At 46.5% G+C, this 23,614-nt stretch overlaps 1 protein-coding gene and 1 pseudogene across 1 annotated transcript in view; one reads left to right on the top strand and one right to left on the bottom strand.

The window, feature by feature from the left end:
- Positions 1-23,614, top strand: part of LOC148144204 (uncharacterized) — a 443,218-nt gene that overhangs the window by 318,130 nt on the left and 101,474 nt on the right. The gene's annotated exons all lie outside the window — the stretch shown is intronic.
- On the bottom strand, positions 2,136-5,538 carry LOC148144206 (uncharacterized; annotated as a pseudogene).

The raw sequence follows: 23,614 nt of genomic DNA, 5'->3' as shown, positions 1-23,614 counted from the left end.
GCTTAGAAATGAGAGATCCTTGACACACACACAGCCAAAATCATCACTGCCATTATTATCAAATTAGAATTTAGGCTGGATAGGCTGGGATGTTTTTCCACTGGAGCAGAGGAAGTTGAGAGGCAATATTTTCAAACCTTGAGGGGTAGAGTTGGCTTAATGATAGCTGTCTCTTCCCGAGGGGGAGGATTTCAAGAGCAAGGACGCATTTTTATGGCGAGAGGAGAAAGATGGAAGAAAAGATGTCGGGCAAAATATTTACAGAGTGTAGTTCGCCTGGGGAAACAGCTGCCAGTGGAAGTGGTTGAAGCAGGTACATTAACAACATTGAAAAGGCGTTTCAACAAATACATGGATAGGAAAGCTTCAGAAAGATATGGGACAAGTGCAGGGAAATGAGGTTAGTGTTGACAAACATTTTGGTCAGCATGGACCGGTTTGGGCTGAAGGGCCTGTCTCTGTGCTATAGTACTCGATGACTGGCGTCTCTTTGTAACTCTGACAGTGTTGAGTTTCAACATGAACCAGGAAAAAGTGAGGACTGAAAATGCTGGAGATCAGAGTTGAGAGTGTGGTGCTGGAAAAGCACAGCAGGTCAGGCAGCACCCGAGGCGCAGGAGAATCGATGTTTGAGGCATAAGGACATCCAGATGAATATCTCACTAAATCATGCTGAATCAAATCTGATCTCATTCGTCAACTCTGATGTGGAGGTGCTGGGGGTGGACAGGTCAGAAGTCACACAACACCAGGTGACAATCCCAATAGATTGATGTGAACTCATGAGCTTTCGAAGCACTGTTCCTTCATCAGGTGAAGTGATGAAGGAGCAGCACTGATGAAGGAGCAATGCTCCCAAAGCTTGGGATTTCAAATAAACCTGTTGGACTGTAACCTGGTGTTGTGTGACTTCTGACTTCAACTTCTTCAAATGCGCATTCATGTTGAACTTGATGGGATACTTTATCCAACTCGGTGTAGTTAAATCATATCGCTTGGAGGGGTTCATTTGAAACCTTCCAGGAGGTGAATTCAACAAGATTGAATTATTCAAAGTTACTCAATTCTAAACTTACCTCAGGACCAGTAGTCATCGAGAGGTACTGCGTGGAAACAGATCCTTCAGTCCAACTCGTCCACGCTGACCAGATATTCTAAATTAATCTAGTCCCATTTGCCAGCACTTGGCCCACATCCCTCTAACCCTTTCTATTCATGTCCCCAAACAAATGTCTTTTAAATTCTGTAATTCTACCAGCCTCCTCCACTTCCTCTGGCAGCTTATTCCATACACGCACCACAATCTGCATGAAAAGTTTTCCCTTTAGGTCCCTTTTAAATCCTTCCCCTCTCACTCTAAACCTATGCCCTCTAGTTCTAACAACATCCTGATAAATCATTTCTGATGGAGATGTCAACGTTTCGGGTAGAACCCTTCTTCAGTCCTGAGGGATAATACCTGAAATGCTGCCTTCTCCACCTCCTGGTGCTGCCTGCCTTATTGTGCCCAGCCTCCTGTTTGTCTATTTTAGATTCCAGCATCTGCAGTTTTTTACTTTGTCTCAATAAATGGTGGAGCAGATTCGATGGGTCAAAATATCCTAACTTCTGCTCCAATGGTCTTGTGGTCGTAGGTTTGTGCAGGTCTTGGGCTCAATGAGCAGCAGCGCCCACTGGAAGCAAGGTTCATAGAAACACAGAGCCACTACGGTGTGGAAATGGGCCCTTCAGCCCAACAAGTTCAGAGCGACCCTTTGAAGAGTAACTCACCCAGACACATTTTCCTACCCTATCACTCTGCACTTACCCCTAACTATTGCACCACACCTACACATTCATGAACACTATGGGACTATTTAGCTTGGCCAATTCGCCCAAACATGCGCACGTTTGGACTTTGGGAAGACACTGCAACACGCAGAGGAAACCCACGCAGACACAGGGGGGAATTACATGCAAACGCCACACCGACAGTCACCCTGAGGATGGAATTAAATCTGGGTCCCTGGCGCTATGAGGCAGCAGTGCTAACCACTGAGCCACCACCCCCCCTTCCCCCCCCCCACTCCCCCAGTAGAAAATAAAAAAGCCTACCAACTCTCCCACTACCCCCACTGTCAGAAAGGGCAGGAGGTTCAGTCCTGGGGGTGACCCTCAGCAGCGTTACCGGCAAAATCCGATTGTTAGGAGCATTGATGCCTCCGCTGGTGCTTGTTCAAGCTGCAGGACATTGTGAACCTCTGCCCACACTTGGGGCAGGCAAATGGCCTCTCCCCAGTGTGGACCCGCTGGTGCGTCAGTAGAGTGGAGGAGACAGCAAAGCCCTTCCCGCACTCGAGGCAGGTGAATGGCCTCTCCCCAGTGTGGACCCACCGGTGTGTCAGCAGGTGGGAGGCCTGGGTAAAGCCCTTCCCGCACACAGAGCAGCTGAAGGGCCTTTCCCCAGTGTGGACCCGCTGGTGCTTCAGCAGGTCGGAAGAGCGTGTAAAGCACTTCCCGCAGACAGAGCAGGTGAATGGCCTCTCGCCGGTGTGGACCCGCCGGTGGGCCAGCAGGTCAGAGGAATCGCTGAAGGCCTTCCCACATTTGGGGCAGGGGAAGGGCTTCTCACCGGTGTGGACCCGCTGGTGAATCACGAGGTGGGAGGAGCGAGTGAACACCTTCCCACAATCGGGGCAGCGGAAGGGCCTCTCCCCTGTGTGCACCCGCTGGTGCCTCATCAGGGCGGAGGAATCGCTGAAGGCCTTCCCACACTTGAGGCAGCTGAAGGGCTTCTCCCCTGTGTGAACCCGCAAGTGTCTCAGCCGGGCGGAGGAATCGCTGAAGCTCTTCCTGCACTCAGGGCAGCTGAAGGGCCTCTCCCCTGTGTGCACCCGCCGATGCCTCAGCAGGGCGGAGGAATCACTGAAGGTCTTCCCGCACTCAGGACAGGAGAATGGCTTCTCCCTGGTGTGACTGCGCCGATGTGTCTCCAGGGCAGATGGGACACGGAAGCCTTTCCCGCAGTCGCCACACTTCCATGGTTTCTCCATGGCCGAAGCTACAGTTGCACACAAACGCGTGTATGTCCCCTCCCTGCCTTGAATTCCTTTTTCCAGGCCAGATAACTGTTTCAGGCTCCACACTCAGTCCGTTGCTGCAACAGTAGGGTCTCTCTTCCAGTCCCAATGATGCTGAAAACGTACTGAAACAGGAATCAATTGGATCACAGTTGAAAGTCCTGATGGATTGAGTGACTCACAAATGTTGGAGAATCAGAGTCGAAAACTGCAGGTCAGGCAGCATCTGAGGAGCAGGAGAGTCAATGGCTCAGGAATAAGCCTTTCATCTGTTGATTTTGAAACTTCATCTTCAGATCAAATACTCTGAAAAGAGATTACAAAAGTCATCACTGTCAGTCCAGGGTAGAAATTCAGAACAAGCAATTCTACTTTCTGCAGAACATTCTTTTCTTTTGTTATTCCACAAAACTGAAAGCACCATCCTTCTCTCTCTCTCTCCCTCTGTTCTCACTCCATTCTAATTCTCCTGAAAGTGCTGATTCAGGATCTGACAGGGACATACGAACAAAACAGTCACAACTCACACCTCTCTGAATTTTGGATACCTCCACCTGAAAATTAATAAAATTCCACGACATTGGGATACTGTTGAGAGTGAGCAGGTCTGATTTTTGGAAGTAAAAATATAGTGTGTAAATTCAGGATGAACCTGCAATGCAACTTCTTGGCAATCAATCAGACACAAAATGGTTAACGTGCCCCCACAGGGGTGGGGGAGTTTTAGAATGAGACATCAAGGCTATGACACCAGAGAGAAATTGAACAGACTGGCGTGGCAAACCAGAGTCATCTAGATATATAGCACAGAAACAGGTCCTTTGGTCCACTGGTCTATGCTGACCAGATATCCTCGCTGAATCTGGTCTCATTTGCCAGCATTTGGCCCATATCCCTCTAAACCCTTCCTATTCATAAACCGATCCAGATGCCTTTTAAATGTGTCATAATTATACCAGCATCTACTACTTCCTCTGGCAGCTCTTTCCTTACACGCGCCATCTTCTGCATGAATTGCCCCTCAGGTTCCTTTTAAATTCCTCGCCCCCTCCCCGGGCCACCTCACCCTAAACCTATTACTCTATAGTTCTACACTCCCAGAGAAAAGCCCTTGTCTATTTACCCTATCCATCCCTCTCTTGATTTTATAAACAATGGAAGCATCAACAGCTCAGGGCAGGGATGGGGAGGGGGGGTGGGGGAAGGAAGCTGAATGTGCTAGAGCCAACGCGGAAGAATTGATTTTATTTGTGGGAATCAAGTGCATTTTAAAAATAAAAACAAACAAGATATCTATCCCTCCCCTTTCCCAATCTCCCAATGCTGTCCTGAACACAGAGTGAGAGAATTGGGAGCAGGAGTTGGCCATTTGAGCCTGCACCAACATTGAACACATCATAACTGAATATGAATATACCTACAGCCAGGTGGATAGATTGGGTTTTCTTTCACTGGAGCAGAGGAGATTGAGAGGTGACCTTATAGAGGATTATAATATCATGAAGGGTACAGATGAGGTGAAAGGCAGGTGTCCTTTCCCTCGGGTGGGGCTTTCAAAATTAGGGAGCAAATTTTGAAGGGGAGAGGAGAAAGATTTTAAAAAGACATGAAGAGCTCCATTTCTTTCTCACAGAAAGTGGTTTGTGTGTGGAATGGGTGTCCAGAGGAAGTAGTGGATGCATGTACTGTGACAATGTTTAAAAGACATTTGGAAAAGTACATGAATAGGAAAGGTTCAGAGATATATGGGCCAATCACTGGCAGATGGGACTAGTTGGGTTTGAGTCAGCACAGACGAGTTGGAGCGAAGGGTCTGTTTCTGTGCTGTATGACCCTGTAGCTGTTCTGTACTGGTCTTAAAACCATTTTCTTGGAAATCCAAGATGGCGGTGTTTGAGTGGTCTGCTGTGCTGGGCTCTGTGCCATACCCCCGGCAAGGTGGACTTTTACCCCTCCCCCCACCTCATTAACCATCCGTAGGAGAAAACAATTGCTAATATAAACTTACTGAACGTCTGGAGCTGCTATAATTGTGGTTTGACAGCTTTAGGACCAGAATGAAAGCAAATGAAGGAAAGGGGCCGACGGGTGCAGCAGGCAGGGCACTCCCCTACTGCATCGGGGGTGCCTGGAGCCATTGCTCAAACTCCCAGGGCAGACCCTTTGGATTTAATGGGGTAGCAGCAGTTACTCTCGGAGTTTGACAAACTCTGAGAAAAGATTGAAGCAGCGGTGGAACCACTATCTGCCACGCTGGAAAAGCATGGAGCAGGAAATTCAAATGTTGGACCAAAGAGAATAGGCAGCGGAGGAGAGGACCGTGGCATCGGAGACTGCGGCGGAGGTCTCAGGAGGAAGGATCCAAACGCTGGAAGACCAGGTTCGGGTCCTTCAGGAGCAGGTGGACGTCCTGGAAAACTAAAGTAGAAGAAACATCTTGCAGCCCGTGGGTCTTCCGGAATGCGAGGTAGGCGAAGACCTTATTGGATTCCTGGGGCTGGAGTTGGAGTCGGGCCTGTTGAGTGCGGAGCGGGCCCACTGGATCGAAATGCACAAGTCCGGATCGGACCCGCAGCCCCGCGTGGTCCTAGTGCGCCTCCTGCATTATAAAGAAAAACAGTTAGTGATTGAAACAGCAAGAAGACTGGGAAGAGATCCAAAGGCTTTAATGCACAAAGGCTCAAGAATAATATATTTTCAGGACTTCTCAGGAGCCTGGATTAAGAAAAGGGCATTTGATGAAGTTAAGAGAAAATTAAGGGATCTGAACATACAATATTCCTTGAGGTCCCTGACCGTATTGCGTTTCACTCATGGAGGGACGGTATATAATTTTGATTCAGCAGAAAAGGCGAAGGACTTTGCGAATTCTCTGAATTAAAGAAATCGAGTCGGGGTGAAGGCGGGAGGGACATCATTACAGACAATGCTACTTTTTTGCCCCTTTTTTTTGTGGTTATCGGCTTTATACGTACTGCCTTGACAAAAAAATGGAATTATTTAGTATATCGGTCAGTTACGATTGTGTGGGGCCTTTTCTTTGACTGCTGTCCTTTTGTTTTTGGATTGGGGGTGGCTATACCTGTGCTTAAGATGTATGGAGAAGGGGTGTGGGGAGATGGGTAACCATTGTTAACTCTCAGAATGTAAATAACATGTTTTTTTCAATCTGTGAATTGCCTGGCGTTTGGGGCACAGCCTCAGTGGAAAGGAGCCAGGATGGTGGCAATGGTGGGGTTTGGGGAGGGGGGTAAGAGATCTCTACATAATTGGGGGTTATTTGAGCGTTTGCTTAAGTTATATGTGGTGGTTAGATTTTTATTTATCGTAGTTTTTAATAGGAGCAGACCTTATAGAGTTAATGTCTTTGTTGCTCACTGCACCTCAGATAAGCTTCCTCCTCGTGGGAAACCACGGGCTGCCCTGAATGGCCATGGCTACTGATTCGTTCAGGTGGTACACCTGGAATGTAAAAGGGAGCCATTCCCACGTTAAAAAGAAAGAAGGTACTGTCAAGCCTCAGGAAGGAAAAGGTGGACATCGCCCTGCTGCAGGGGACACATTTAACTGATAAGGATCATCTGAAAATGCAGCAAGGAGGTTATGATAGGATATTCTTCTCCTACTTGAGCTCCAAGTGTAGAGGAGTGGCTATACTGGTAAGAAGGAACCTCCCTTTGCAGATAATTGAGCAAATTAAGGACAAACATGGACCGTCCGTCATTCTTAAAGCTCGAATACATGGAGAAGAGTATGGCGTCCTGAATGTGTATTGTCCCCCCGGTGCACCCTCTTAAATTTCTAATTGATGCAGTTGCTAAATTAATGAGTCTTGGGGTTCGCCGCATGGTCATTGGAGGGGATTTTAATCGCCTAATAGATCCCGAGGGAGACAGGGTGCCAAGGGGCCAATCAGGTACACCTGCGCAACCTGAGCAGTTGGTGGGCATGTGTGAGGAGTTGGGATTAGTGGATGTGTGCAGGCATCTCCACCCTAATGGAAGAGACTTTACTTTCTCTTCAAACCCACACAAGTACCACATGGGAACTGACACTTTTTAATGCCATTGGATTGCTTGGACAGAACATTGGCTTGTGAAATTGGCAATATAGCTGTCTCGGACCATGTGCCAGTGTATTTAGATGGTAAAATCAAGAGTGGTGGAATGGATGCACAGCACTGGTGCATGGACCCATTCCTGTTAAGGGATAGCAAATTTGTTGAGTACATCACAAGAGTTCAGAGCCTTCTGGGATATCAACTCGGGTACGGCCAGTAATCCGGAAATACTGTAGGAGGCCACTAAGGCATATTTATGAGGCCTGATTATTTTTTATTCAACGACTAGAAGGACGCAGAGGAAGGAGCAACAACAGGTGTTGGAGACCCAGCTGCAGATAGCTGAGGAAGTATATTATAATAGGCCTTCACTGGTCAAGCTGCAGCTCTCCGGGCTGCTCCCAACTCATTGCACACACTGGGAAATAAAAGGTCTGCTTTGCTCAACAAAGATTGTTTGAATTTGGAGATAAGCCATGTAGATATCTGGCTAGAAAGAAAAATGCTTCCCAATCTATTATGTCTGTTAGATAGAAGGTTGGCACAGTTACCCGTGAGTTAATGAAGATTAATGTTAAATTTAGGGAATACTTTGCAGAGTTATATCAGTCAGAGGGAGATGAACACAGTGCAGCGAGAATGCAGGCCTTTTTGAGATCCTGCATCTCCCTAGTATAAACACGGAACAGGTTTCCTGTTGAATGGGCCTATGACAATACAGGAGGTGCAGGAAGCAATAAAGCATCTCCAAGGTGGCAAACACTGGGGTCAGATGGATTCCCAAGTGAATTCTATAAGGAATTCATAAATGTGTTGGTGTCACCTCTGAGGATGTATAGCTATTCATATGCACAGGATTATCTTCCGCCCTCTCTTAGGGAGGCTAATATCTCCCTCATTTTAAAGAAGGAGAAAGAGCCCGAAGAATGTGCTTCATACAGACCCATTTCACTGTTGAATGTAGATTTTAAAATTGTACCCAAGACGCTGGCCCTGAGGTTGGAAAAGGTGTTATTCTGTATTGTGAAAGAAGATTAGATGGGTTTTGTTAAGGGCCGTAGCTCCTCCAACAATATCAGGAGGGTACTGAACATGGTGCAGGTATGCCAGCAAAGGTTGATCCTGGGTTCAGTGGCCTCCCTAGATGCAGAAAAGGCATTTGACCAGATAGAATGGCTATACCTGTTTGGGGTCCTCAAGCGCTTTGGTCTGGGGACAACCTTTGCTTGATGGGTGGTGGTGTTGTATAATGATCCGAAGGCAGCAGTCATCACAAACGGCAATAAGTCAGATAACTTTAAACCTGGGAGAGGTAGTCGACAGGGGTGTCCTCTTTCACCGCTACTATTTACCTTGGCAATTGAGCCATGAGCTGAGGCTATCAGGAGGAACCCTGAAATAGTGGCGCCAGGAGTGGGAATGGGGGAACATAAGATTACCCTATATGGTGATGATGTCCTTTTGTTCTTGGCCAATCTGGAGGAGTCCGTTCCTCGATTGATTCAAACAATTAATTTATTTGGCTGTTTTTCGGGCTGCAAGATCAAATTTACAAAATCAGAAGCTATGCCGATGGGGGAGGGGAAGAATTAGTGGAGGTGCCTGATCTGAAGGAGGGAATGCAGTTCCTGTTTAGATCGTCAAAAGAGTTTTTGTATTTGGGAATTTTTATTACTCCTGCCTTCCACCAGCTGTAAAAAGCTAACTATGTACAATCACTGGAGAGGATAAAGCAGGATTTGCAGCGATGGGACGGATTACCGTTATCATGGTTAGGCCGAATAGCTCTGATTAAAATGAATGTTCTTCCTCGCCTGTTGTACCCCATGAGAATGGTCCTGTTGTTGCTACCCAGATGAGTCTTACTGAGGCTCAATGGTTGGCTAGGTTATTTTATTTGGTGTTGCAGCCGCCCCCTAATTAAGTTTACCAAATTGCAGCTCTCATAGGGTGAGGAGGAGTGGACCTTTTGGACTTGAAGAGATATCAAATAAGCGCTTTCTTAGCATATGTGTGTGACTGGGCACGAGGGGACTCGGGTCGATTTTGCTTGACGTTGAAGCATTGCAGTCGAGATGTCCCCTAGTTAATCTATTATTCATTGATAAGATGAAATCCGAGACTGAGCAGTGTAAGAGTACAATCATTCTAAATCCAGTGAAAGCCTGGAGGATAATGAGGCAAGACAAGGGCAATTGGCTGAAGACCTCACTGATTACCCCACTGGGGCAGCCCAAGGATTTAAACCTGGGGCAATGGACTCTGGATTTAAGTCATGGGAGAATAAAGGAATCTTCTGTCTGGGAGATTTATTCGAGGGTGAGGTCTTGATGTCATTTAGCCAGCTAAGTCAGAAATATGCATTGTCTAATAGGGACCTTTTCCGATATTTTCAGCCAAGGGATTATATACAGAGGAATACCACGCTCCTGGCTCAGCATTACAGGTCAAATGTGGAATAAAGAGTACTCTGGTGTACAGGTGCTCTTTCAGTTAGTAGGTTGTATCATTTACAGAAGGGACGTACCTTAGGGGATGTGGAGGGACTCTCTAGGATGTGGAATCGGGAGCTAGGATAGGATATTTCATTAGAAGTATGGCAAGATATATGGGAAAATGTAAGGAAAATTTCAATATGTAACAAAGCACAGGGCATGCAATTGAAGATTTTACACAGGGCTTATGTGGTGCCAGAGAGGCTAGCTAAGTTCAAGAGAGGAGCATCACCAGGGTGTCCCAAATGTAAAATTAGTATAGGCACTCACACACTGCTATTGGTCATGTTGTAAGATCCAGAGATACTGGAGTGCTATAGTAAGGGAGCTGAAGGACATCCTGGGGGATTAAAGTTAAAATGAATCCAGTATTTCTTCTTCTGGGGTTGCCAAATTTGCCTTCTCTCGGAGAACACAGGAACAGACTGTAACATTCTTAAGCACTGTGCAAGGAAGAACATTTTAATTAATTGGACGTTGGAAAACCCCCCAGGGCTTATGGGGTGGCATATGCTGGTGGTGGAGCATCCCCCCCCAAAATGACCTCACAAATATGGTGCACCACAAAACAGTAGTTTTACAAGACGTGGCAGCCCTTTCTAAATTATATTGATGTAGACTGATCAGCAGTATTAATTAGAGCCGTGGTATAGCTGTGGGAATCAGTCTGGGCGCTCATGGGGCCGTGGGAGGGCAAGGCTGGGTGAAAAGAATACGGGTTTAATAACTGGTGCTCCCATGGATGGGAGCCTTAATGGAGGTGTGGTGAGTGAAATAGAATAAAGAATTGTGATAGAATTCAAATGAACTTAAATTATGTTTAATTTTATTTTTATTCAATTTGATTGTAGTTTAGTTTAAGCTGTTTGTTCCAGTAGAATAATAGCTCATTATTAATAGTATCATAATATGACATTGTTGTACTGCTATTTTTCTGTACTTTGGTATTGTTCTTTTTTGTATATAGAGGTGTTGTGAGAGATTTGAAAAAGTTTCTAATAAAAATATTATTTTTTTTTTAAATTTCTTGCCTTCCCCCATAACTATTTTTGACATTCAAAAGTCAGATGAACTCAACTTTGAATATATTCAATATCTCCCTAACTACAGAAAGGCATCCCCACTTTGAACTCAATTCCTCTTTCTAATATACCACTTGCCTTGCTGATTGCTTGCTAGTTGAAACTTTATTGCTGGATCGGCACAGCAGGTCAGGCAGCATCCAGGGAACAGGAGATTCGACGTTTCGGGCACAGGCCCTTCTTCAGGAATGAGCAGAGAGTGTTCAGCAGGAGAAGATAAAAGGTAGGGAGGAGGGACTTGGAGGAGGGGCGTTGGAAATGTGATAGGTGGAAAGAGGTCAAGGTGAGGGTGATAGGTCGGAGTAGGATGGAGGCGGAGAGGTCAAGAAGAAGACTGCAGGTCAGGAAGGCGGTGCCGGGCTGGAGGGATTCGTCTGAGACAAGGTGGGGGGAGGGGGGATGAAGAAACTGGTGAAGTCCAAGTTCATCCCCTGTGGTTGGAGGGTTCCCAGTCGGAAGATAAGACGCTCCTCCTCCGACCGTCGCGTTGTTGTGGTTTGGCGGTGGATGAGTCCAATGACCTGCATATCCTCGGTGGAGTGGGAGGGGGAGTTGAAATGCTGTGCTACAGGGTGGTTGGGTTGGTTCGTCCGGGTGGCCCAGAGGTGCTCTCTGAATCGCTCCGCAAGTAGGCGGCCTGTCTCCCCAATATAGAGGAGGCCACACCGGCTGCAGCGGATGCAGTAGATGATGCTTGCTACACCTATGTGACAACTGGCATTCACTGGAGTAGAAAGCCTGAGCAGAAGGTAGCTGAGGCACGTTTGTACATCCACACATCATTCCTGATGAAGTGCTTTTGCCCAAAACGTTAACTGTTCTGCACCTCGGATGCTGTCTGACCAGCTGTGCTTTTCCAGCGCCACAATTTTCGACTCTGATTTCCGGTATCTGCAGTCCTCACTTACTCCACATCCCAATATATCACCATTTAAACAATGTACCTCCTTTCTGTTTTTATTTCAGAGGAAAGGCTATAATTTCACACTGCGTTACTACATTTACCATGTGTTTGCCAATTAAGACACATACCTGAACCAATTTTGCTGCAAGTCAAGAACTGAACACCAGAGTGAAAAAATAAAATGGAAAAGGGGGTGAGAAGAGTGTGTTGTACTCACAGATGTTGGACAGAGGAAAGAAGTTGCAGTCTGGGATGAAGTTCAATCTTCATGCATAGAGAGAGGAGCAGCAACACCTTCACAAGCGCATGGTCCAACTTCCGCATTCAGACAATAGGGGGGAGGCACTCAATGGCAGGAGGACCACACTCCTTCCGGTCCGTCAGGGCTTCCCATTGGTCGATCAAACGTTGCGTGCCGTTTCCGCTGACAGCAAAGAGCATGCGTACTATTTTGCTGACACCAGCGTACATGCGCAATGCTTCCTGACATCGAGAAGCATGCGCAGTATGTCCAGTGGAGATGCTGGTCCAACTGCCAATCGGAGAGAAAAAAAGGCTGGAGCCAGACTTGTTTGTTTTCCTGGGGCTCAACAGTTTATTCCTTTTGCATTTTGTCTGGCTGCTCAATTTTTGAATGTCGTTTCCCCAGGGTAGAGGAAAGCCAAAACTGGAGGGGCATAGGTTTAGGGTGAGAGGGGAAAGGACCGAACTGGTAACATTTTCATGCAGAGCGTGGTATATGTATGGAATGAGCTGCCAGAGACAGTGGTCGAGGCTGGAACAATTACAACATTTAAAAGGCATCTGGATGGGTATATGAATAGGAAGGGTTGAGAGAGATATGGGCCAAATGGTGGCAAATGGATCACCAGATTAATTTAGAATATGTGGTTGGCATGCACCGAAAGGCTTGTTTCCCTGCTCTGCAACTCTATGACTCTATTTCTAATTAATCTGAACCAACTTCACAAGACGAGGAATTGGCCATTCCATCCTGACAGCCTGTCCTCAACTGTGGCCTAATTGCACAGATTTCAATGCAAGTTTCAGAAAAATGCAGCTTTTTAAAACAATAATTGAATTTTCTTTCAAACTTTACTGATGTTTTTGAAAATATCATTTTAGCGATTCTCAATGTTAAAGATCAGCCATTTCTCACACCACACCCTCCCATCTCCCAGGTGGAGTCATCACCATCCACACTCTCTCTATCCTTAGAAGGGTTGATACAGTGATCGAAGAGGGCTCGAGGCACAAGAAAGGATGAGGATGGGGGTGCAGGTAGAGAAATTGGACGGGAAACAGACGCTAGGGGGAAGAGAGAGAGAGAAATGGACCCGGGGACAGAGCATTGGAGTTAGAGAAACACTGGGGGTGCACAGGGTGGGCGGCAGAGCGTTTGACAGAGAGAGAGAGAGAATGGGGGTGCAGAGTGTGGGGAGAGAGAATGGACGTGGGTCAGTGGGTGGGGAGAGAGATTGGAAGGGGGCAGAGGGTGGGGGAGAAAGAGAGCAACAATGAATGTTAGGAGAGGGTGGGGGGAGAGAGCGGGAATGGATGGAGAGCAGAGGGTGGGGCAAGAGAGAGAATGGAGGGGTGCAGGGAGTGGGAGGAGAGAGAGAATGAGTGTGGGGAGAGGGATTGGATGGAGGAAGGCAGAGGGTGGACGAGAGACTGGACTAGACAGGGGGAAGAGGGTATGGAGATAGAATGGACGGAGAGGATGGCATGTGTGTGAGAGGGGGGAAGCCAGGGATAGCGAGAGAGAATAGACAGGGGGCGCTGTGGGCATGATTGGGTCTTGATTGAATGGGGAGTTGGTGAATGCGTCCCACCCACTCCCAGCATCCCCTTCTTTGCACATGTGCAGTGCAGATTATTGTGAATGACGCGAGAGAGAATCTGGAGCGTGAGCGCAATTCCCCTCAGATCCTGGCATCAGCAAACCACTGCCTTTCTGTTTTAAAAACTAAATAAAGATGTGGGCAATATACTGGGAATGGCAAGAAGTGAGTAAGAAACTGAACCGAGAGTAAGCGCTTTCTGGTGAGGGGAGCTGGGTAAAAACAGGAGGATGGAAGGATGAATTCGAGTTGGAATCCATTGAAAGGTGGAGGAAATGGGAGACAGAGATTTCGGGTAGGAGATAGGGAAGGCTGTTCGGTACAAACTAGAATTATCTTATCCTATTTCCTGCCCTGCACTGACAGCAATGATCTGTTTTCTCAAAGTATCAGCAGAGGACTATTTCCTGCCCTGCACTGACAGCAATGATCTGTTTTCTCAAAGTATCAGCAGAGGAGGATTTGCTGTTCAGGCGTGCACAAGAAATTTACTCAGGAATATCAGCAGCGTTTAAATCCAGGAGGGGAAGTTATTTCAAACATCAACGTGACTTGAGAAGCCCCGCGATTACACGCAGCCTGCGTGGGAGTGTTCCAGGGTTCTGACTGTGCAGAGAACTTTAACTCTGTAGCGAAATGTGGACTAGTGTTCTCGCTGTAGACGAGCCCTTCTTTGGATCGTTGAAGCTGCTGAGACGCAATTAGATTAGATTACTTACAGTGTGGAAACAGGCCCTTCGGCCCAACCAGTCCACACCGACCCGCCGAAGCGCACCCACCCATACCCATACCCCTACCCCTACATTTACCCCTGCATCTTACACTACGGGCAATTTAGCATGGCCAATTCACCTAACCTGCACATTTTTGGATTGTGGGAGGAAACCGGAGCACCCGGAGGAAACCCACGCAGACACGGGGAGAATGTGCAAACTCCACACAGTCAGTCGCCTGAGGCGGGAACTGAACCCGGGTCTCTGGCGCTGTGAGGCAGCAGTGCTAACCACTGTGCCACCGTGCAATGACCCCCCTGCACCGTGGAAACTCTGTGGAAGCAAATTCAATTTCCCAAACGGGCTGGAATGTCACCAGGACTGGCATGAAGCCAATCGATTCCTTCAATCCTGGAATGAAGTCAATCGATTCCTTCAATCCAAGACTGTGGGCGGCGCGGCAGCAGCTCAGTGGTTAGCACCGCTGCCTCACAGTGCCAGGGACTTGAGTTCGATCCCACCCTCAGGGTGATTATGTGAAGTTTGCACTTTTCTACCCTCCCCCTCCCCCTCCCCTCCCATCCCATCTCTGGGTGCTCTGGTTTCCTCCCAAGGCCCCAAGATGTGCAGCTTAGAGTGGATTGGGCGTTCTAAATTCAGGGATTAGCTGTGGAGGTTATTGGGTGGGATGCTCGAACAGGGGTCAGTGTGGATTGTTGGGCCAAAGGGCCTGTTTCCACAGTGTAGGGGGTTTGATGATTCAACCTCCCACCTTCTGCAAATCGAAAGACAAATCCCACCCTGCCCTCTCCAATGTGTGCTATGTAACTGCTTATTCAGTTTTAGTGGCCCAGCAGAGGCTGGTAGCCAAGTTCAGAACACATGAGGATGGCCTCAAACAGGACCTTGGGTTCATGTCACATGACAGGTAACCCCACTTCACTGTCACGCTCTCTCACACCCACTCAAAGCATACACTCTCACACACGCTCACATTCACACAGATCACTCTCTCAGACACGCACACATATACACCCTCTCACAGGCTGATACTCTATCACTCACACACTTACATATAAGGCTTTTGTGTGATTTTGAATTTGCAGAATTATATTTGCAGATACATTGTGCGCTTGTTGAGCCAAATACAATCTACAGACAGTCAATCCATGTGAGATTTTATAAATTCCTACTTTGGAAACAGAACCAGTCTCACTCAAGATTGGGATACAGACCTTAAGTTGTCCCGAGAATGTGTCTTCAAACAAGTTCTGGGATTTACATATTAATGAACCAAAACCTGCAACCCATTCTAAAAGATGAAAGACTTCACAACAATCTAAGTTTGTTCTATATCATTTCTGTTGCATGAAACTGCGATCTTTTGCTATAAATTCTCCTATGATCCTGCGCCACAAACACCTGATGAAGGAGCAGTGTTCCAAAAGTTAGTGCTTCCAAATAAACATGTTGGACTATAACCTGGTGTTGTATGATTTTTAACTTTGTTTCTCATGAATACAGGAGAAAGTGAGGTCTGCAGATGCTGGAGATCAGAGATGGAAATGTGTTGCTGGAAAAGCGCAGCAGGTCAGGCAGCATCCAGGGAACAGGAGAACCGACACTTCGGGCATTAGCCTGAAGAAGGGCTAATGCCCGAAGCGTCGGTTCTCCTGTTCCCTGGATGCTGCCTGACCTGCTGCGCTTTTCCAGCAACACATTTTCATTTCTCATGAATACATCCCACACCTGCCGGTGCTGCCAGTAAACGTTACAATGTCGATGAAATGATGCAATACCTGCAGAGATGAAAAATTTACAATTTCTAACGATATTAGCTACTCATTCACTGCTCCTTCTGATACATGACATTGGAAACTTAGTGCAAGAGGTTGAAAAGAGTGAGCAGCTTTAAAACAAAAACCTATTGGATCTCATAGCTTTCATTAACAGTCTGAGACTGGGGTTAAGTTCAAGTAACCTTTATTGCCACCCAACTTTGTTACAGCTTCAGATCTCCCCAGCAAAAAAAAGTGTATGAAAAGAAGCTTTTTTTTTAAACATCTCAAAGCTCACACACTCCTCCCAACTCCACTTCCTTTACTGTTGGTCAGCGCTGAGTTGTCCCTTTATAATTGGATCCTTGGTACAGCCTTAAACTAAAGGAAGTATTGCCTCACTCAGCAATTTCAACCCACACACTGTATTCATTGAAGTTACTCCCACTCATTTGTCATGGGGGGGGGGGGCAGTCAGGAGTCAACCATGCTGCTGTGGGTCTGGAGTCAGGTGTAGGTCAGACCGTTTAAAGGATGCAGTTGAGATGACTGAGTGAATCCTTTCCCACAATGGCAGTTTCCTTTCCTAAAAGGGACATGAGTGAATTAGATGGCAGTTTCTCCCCCCAAAAATGGTTTCATTATTAGATTCAGAACTCCAAATTTTTGACCGAATTCCAATCCCACAATCTGCCTCGGCGGGATTCAAACCCCGGGAATCCCCGGAACTGGGTTGATAGTCCAGTCGATAATGGCACTCGGCCGTCGCTCCTTCAATCCCCCTGCAATGGCACATGAACTCAATAGACAATAGGTGCAGGAGTAGGCCACTCTGCCCTTCGAGCCTGCACCACCATTCGTTATGATCGTCCTCAATCAGTATCCTGTTCCTGCCTTATCTCCTTAACCCTTGATTCCACTATCCTGGAGAGCTCTATCCAACTCTTTCTTAAACAAATCCAGAGACTGGGCCTCCACTGCCTTCTGTGGCACAGCATTCCACACACCCACCACTCTCTGGGTGAAGACGTTTCTCCTCATCTCTGTCCTAAATGTCCTACCCCTTATTTTTAAGCTGCGTCCTCTGGTTTGGGACTCACCCATCAGCGGAAACATGTTTCCTGCCTCCAGAGTGTTCAATCCTTTAATAATCTTATATGTCTCAATCAGATCCCCTCTCAGTCTTCTAAACTCAAGGATATACAAGCCCAGTCGCTCCAATCTTTCAACATAAGATAGTCCTGCCATTCAAGGAATTGACCGCGTGAACCTACGCTGCACTCCCTCAATAGGCAGAATATCTTTCCTCAAATTTGGAGACCAGAACTGCACACAATATTCCAGGTGCGGTCTCACCAGGGTCCTGTACAGCTGCAGAAGAAACTCTTTGCTTCTATACTCAATCCCTCTTGTTATGAAGGCCAGCATGCTATTAGCTTTCTTCACTACCTGCTGTACCTGCATGCTTGCCTTCATTGACTGGTGTACAAGAACACCCAGATTTCTTTATATGACCCCTTTACCTAACTTGACTCCATTTAGGTAGTAATCTGCCTTCCTGTTCTTGCCACCAAAGTGGATAACCATACATTAAACTGCATTTGCCATGCATCTGTCCACTCACCTAACCTGTCCAGGTCACCCTGTAATCTCCTAACATCCTCCTCACATTTCACCCTGCCACCCAGCTTTGTATCATCAGCAAATTTGCTAATGTGACTATTAATACCATCTTCTATATCATTAATATATATTGTAAAAAGCTGCGGACCCAGCACTGATCCCTGCAGTAGTCCACTGGTCACCGCCTGCCATTCTGTAAGGGAGCCATTTATCACTAGTCTTTGTTTCCTGTCAGCCAACCAATTTTCAATCCAAGTCAGTACTTCGCACCCAATACCATGCGCCCTAATTTTGCTCACTAACCTCCTTTGTGGGACTTTATCAAAGGCTTTTTGAAAGTCCAGGTACACTACATCCACTGGATCTCCCTTGCCCATCTTCAGAGTTACATCCTCAAAAAATTACAGAACTCGCTGGTGGCTCCGCAGGTGGGAGGAGCGGGTGAAGCCCTTTCCACACGGAGAGCAGATGAACGCCCTCTCCATGATATGGACCCTTTGGTAGATTACAGTGTAGATGTCTGAGTGAACCCCTTCCCGCACACAGAGCATGTGAACGGCCTCTCCCTGTTGTGGATCGGCTGGTGCCTCCACAAGTTGCCCACATGACTGAAGCTCTTCTCGCACTTAGGGCAGGTGAACGGCGCCTCTCCGCTGTGGACCGGCTGGTGGATCAGCAGGGTGTAAGAATCGACAAATCCCTTCCTGCACTCAGAGCAGGTGAACGGCCTCTCCCCCAGGTGAACCCGCCGGTGTTTCAGGACGTGGAATGCATCGATGAATCGCTGACCACACAGAGAGCAGGAGAACGGCCTCTCCCTACTGTGAACCTGCGGGTGTGACTACAGGTGGGACGACTGAATGAATCATCTCCCACAATGGTGGCAGGTGAACGGCCTCTCCCTGGTGTGAACTCGCTGGTGTGTCTGCAGGCTGCACAGCCAACCGAATCCCTTCCCACATACTGAGCAGGAGAACAGCGTCTCCCCAGTGAGAACACGTCTGTGGGTGTCTAGCTCCAATGGGGAAGGGAACCCTTTCCTAAAGTCCCAACATTTCCATGGTTTCCCCATGAGGGGAGCATTCTTTGTGTCGCGCTGGGTTTGAAATTCAAAACAGAATGGATACATAGTCTCTCCCCACTGTGAGGGGTGAGATTTTTATCCCCCAAGCGGAGTAAATTGTTTGACGCATTTTTCACAGACAGCGTACTGAATCTCCCTCACTCGGGTGTCTCAGTATTATTCCTGCCATACCAGTGTTCAAAATCTCTCACATAGACAAAAGCAAACATTTCTTCTTGAATTGAATGGCTGCTGATATTCAAGCCCCAATGATTCAAGTGGCTCTGTCAGAAGATGACGTATCATTTGTTTTCAGATTTCTTTCTGCATGTCTTCCTCCAAAAAAAAATCACGAATTGAGTGATCACTGTCAGTACTGTTAAATGAACATAACATCAGTGGCAATTCCTATATATTGCCAGATGAGTGCTGACCATATATTATGCAGGACGCAGAAAACCCTCATGCAACAAGATAGCCTTCAGTATGTTTGGAGGAAAACTTAATTTAGATCGCAATAACCTGGAACAAGCTGTCGACAAAGGTGCTGGAAATGGAGCTGAATCACAAATATGATATTGAAATGTCAAAACTGCTTGGGAATAGAAAGCCAGTGAAGTTACTGAATGACTTCCTGCTGTCCTAGAAAATACAAAAGAGACAAGAGATATAGAACGTAACTCTATTACTGCATTAGAAGGTGAAATATCATAGCCACAAAGTTTTTATAACAGCCAACAATATCAGATATACACCATATGAAGCAACAGATGTCTACATTTGAAACCAATGTGCCAATCCCTTAAATACTGCTCAGTTCCATGAGAAACGACCCTTATAATTTTGAACATGAGGAAAGAAGTAAACCTTTTCCAGGGTACAAACTCTATACGTGCCAAACCGAGGGAATACACAAGGAAAATACCTTTGAGAGGGACAGAGAGCATCTGAGCACCTTTGGAGAGCCTGCTCCCTCCATGGAGTCACTCCAGTTGCTACAAGTGAACAGTCTCCACCCAACACAACCCCCCACCCACGCCTCTCTCTCTCCCCCTCCCAGGATGAGGAATAGAAAGGGGGAGACGTTGCTATGCTCCCAGATGTTGCCCAGAGGGAGGGAGTTTCACTCTGAAATTGACAGGGCTACCTCCACGTTGAGACGTCCACAATGGGGGAGGGAGGGCACATTGGGAGGGGAGGACACTTTGCAAACTCCTTTTGCTCTCCTCCACATCAATGCAGTTTGAGTTCAAGCAAAGCACAGGGTTTAATTTTAGCTTTACACTCTCAGAAAACCTCCACCTCTGTGAATCCAAAACTTTACTCCCCCCTCCACTCCATGGAAATATCGATTTGAGAGATTCCAGAGTTGGAGGTGATACCATACCTGCTGTAGGGGGTTTAGTAGAAGCTGTTTATTTTAATGAACCATTTCATTTCAACCTCATGCTTGCCATTCAAATACTAATTTTACACAGAGGGTGGTTGATGTGTGGAATGAACCTCCTCAGGAAGCGGTGGATGTCGGGTACAATAAAAAGACATTTGTTTTAGTACATGAATAGGAAAGGTTTGGAGGTATACAGGCCAACAGCAGACAGGAGAGACTGATTTAGTTTGGGATTATGGTTGGCATGGACTGGTTGGACCAAAGGTCCATGACCATGCTGTATGACTCGATGGTAAGTTCATAGTTCCTTGAAAGGGGAGTCGCACACAGACAGCATAGTGAAGAAAGTGTTTGATATGCCTGCCTTTATTGGTCAGTGCACTGAGTGCAGGAGTCGGGAGGTCATGTTGCGACTGTAGAAGACATTGGTTAGGCCACGTTTGGATTATTGCAAGCAATTCTGGTACCAGCGATCCCACCCTGTGTGGTGAAACGGTTAAAAATTATGTCCCAATACATGTGTGAATCTAACCGGAATGGAGGTGTTGCTTAGTCCCGTGTGAATCTTATTACACACCTCCCCGTGTGAATCTTCTTATCTGTATGTAACCAGAATGGAATGTGTTTTTTAGCCTTGCTCTGCTGTTCACATGAATGTTTATATCTGGAAAAGAGTATATCAGCTGGAAAAGTCTCCAGTTCGGTGAGTCTGCTCCGGGGTTATGTTTAACCGCCGAGCGTGGGTTGTTGGCAACCGCTCTACGAGAACTGACGGCTCCCAGTTCCGGTAACATGTAGAGTGAGTATAAGCCAGACCCGTTCTAAGTATGAGACCTGGTTGTGGCGACGCTGCGGGGAATAAAATGCTCATATTCTAGCAGACTCGCCTCTTGGTCGTTTGTTCTGTGTCAGACTACTCTCCTACGAACCTGACCTTGAGAATTTTTTAAAACACCCTGACACACCATAAACCAGAGATAGTGACTGAAATTGACTCTGATACAAAATCAAATCATTAAATCGCTGCAGTGCAGAAAGAGGCCATTTGACTCATTGAATGCATTGTGTACAGGAGTTGGGAGGTCATGTTGTAGCTGTACAAGAAATTGGTTCACCCACTTTTCGATTCTTGCATTCGATTCTGGTCTCCCTACTGTAGGATAGGAACGATGTTGTGAAACTTGAAAGTGTGCAGAAAAGATTGATAAGGATGTCGCCAGGGTTGGAGGGTTTGTGGTATACGGAGAGCCTGAATAGGGTGGGGCTGCTTCCCTGGAGTGTCAGAGGCTGAGGGGTGATCTTATGGACATTTATAAAATCATGAGGGGCATGGATAGGGTAAATAGGCTAGAGGAAGTGGTGGAGGTTGGTACAATTACAACATTTAAAAGGCATCTGGATGGGTGTGTGAATAGGAAAGGTTTGGAGGGATATGGGCCAAATGCTGGCAAATGGGACACTAGATTTATATAGGACATCTTGTCAGCATGGATGTGTTGGATCAAAAAGTCTATTTCCGTGCTGTATATCTCTATGTCTATTTGATAACAGATGCTTTATTTCTGTTGTTGTAAATATTGTTAGGGAGAGAGAATTCCTCTAGTAGGGGACGATAAGAATCCTGGGACACCCCTAATTCTGGTTTACTATCCAATGAACACACTTTAAGCACCAAATGTGCATTTATGTCTCATTTTGTTTCATTTTTCTTGTTTTATTCCCTGCTCCGATGATTCTCTCAGTCTGGATGGTTCTCAGACTGAGAATATTGTAGATTGGGCCTTGATCGACTGAATGTTTTATTGCTCTGGAAGGTGTAAAAGGGGCTCAAAGTTTCAGCAGAAAGCCAGCTGAGCTGAGAACAGACAACATCTTTCTCTGGGAACAGGGAGAAGAGGACAGAGAAATCAGGACCTGAAATCGGAGCTGACACCAGAGTACCATGTTATTAGTGCTTTGATTAGCAGTGCCAACCCTCTACCTTTACCTCGCTTCTTATTCAACTTGAATGCCACGTACCCCCTCAATATTTAGATCCAATCCTTGTCATCCTGAAGCCATGTCCCTGTAAGGAGTCTCAGATCATAATTATTCTCTTCAATGTGTGCAGCCAATTCATTCAGTTTTGTTACATTGCAGCACACATTCAGCCATACAGTCTTCAGTTTCAATTCTTGTGTTCTGTAGAATCCAGTTTTGATTGATTAGATTAGATTCCCGACAGTGTGGAAACAGGCCCTTCGGCCCAACAAGTCCACACCGACACCTGAAGAGTAACCCTCCCAGACCCATTTCTTTCTGATTAATGAACCTAACACTATGGACAATTTAGCATGGTCATTTGACCTAACCTGCACATCTTTGGACTAGGACATTTACTTTCCGTGTCCCTTTCTATCATTCTCTGATGTTCATTTCCACATCACTACATTGCTCACCTGCCTTGATACGGATTGGCCATAAAAAATGCATGTTCATACATTCCCAGTAATAGAAGCAGGAGTAGGTCATTTGGTCCATCGAGCTACTCCACCATTCATTAAGATCATGGCTCATCTATCCATCGTCTCAGCTCCTCTTACCTGCATTATCCTGACTATTCTAAATTCACCTACCATACAAAATCCCATCGAACTATGTCTTGAATATGGCTGCTTCTACTGCTTCCTTGGGCAGAGAATTCCAATGATTCACCACTCTCTGGGAAAAGCAGTTCCTTCTCCTCTGTCTTAAACCTACTCCTCCTAATCTTGTGACCTAGTCTCACCCACCATAGAAACAACTAGATAGGGTGGGTCTGGGTGGCATGCTCGTCGGATGGGTCAGTGTGGACTTGATGGGATGAATGGCCTGCTTCCACGCTGTAGTGATTCTATGATTTACCGCAGTTGTGTTTGCAATGGACCACAGCACCAGAACTTCCCACCTTCTGCAAATCGAAAGACAAGTCCCACCCTGCCCTCTTGTACATGTGTTATCTAACTGCTTAATCATTTCTAGTGAATCCAGCCCACGCCTCCCACTGCTGCCAGTAATCTTTACAAAGCTGATGAGACAATGCTATACCTGCAGTACTGAAAATCATAAGGCTTCTAACGATACCAGTTGCTGATTCACCACTCCCACTGATGGACAGCATTGGAAATACAATGTTGGAGGCTGAAAGAAATGAGCAGTTTAAAACAAAAACTCACATAACCCTTCACTAGGCTCCCTGCTCAGCACACTTTACTTAAATCACTTCAACTCCACATTGCAACAAATTCCCACTTTCCACCAATATCCTGAATGTCCTCACTCACTCAGTTGCTGTCTCACAAATGAAAGATTTCATTGTAGCTTCTGCTCCCAGTCAGGACAAAACATCTTTGAAAGCTGCTCTGAAAGTCCAGTCTTCACAATGACACTTCTGCTTTCCTTCAGTCCAAATTGTCCGTGCTGACCAGATATCCCAAATTAACATCGTCTCATTTGTCAGCACATAACGCATACCCCTCTCAATTCTCCCTATTACCAGATGCCTTTTGAAATGCTTTCATTACACCAGCCTCCACCACTTCCTCTGGCAGCTCATTCTATACACACAACACCCTCTGCGTGAGA

Source organism: Chiloscyllium plagiosum, unplaced genomic scaffold, assembly GCF_037043375.1.
Source record: "Chiloscyllium plagiosum isolate Xiang-an unplaced genomic scaffold, Cpla_swu_hap1 HiC_scaffold_27, whole genome shotgun sequence".
Taxonomy (NCBI): domain Eukaryota; kingdom Metazoa; phylum Chordata; class Chondrichthyes; order Orectolobiformes; family Hemiscylliidae; genus Chiloscyllium; species Chiloscyllium plagiosum.
Note: the sequence above shows the minus strand (reverse complement) of the source record. Positions and strands in the feature narration are given on the sequence as shown.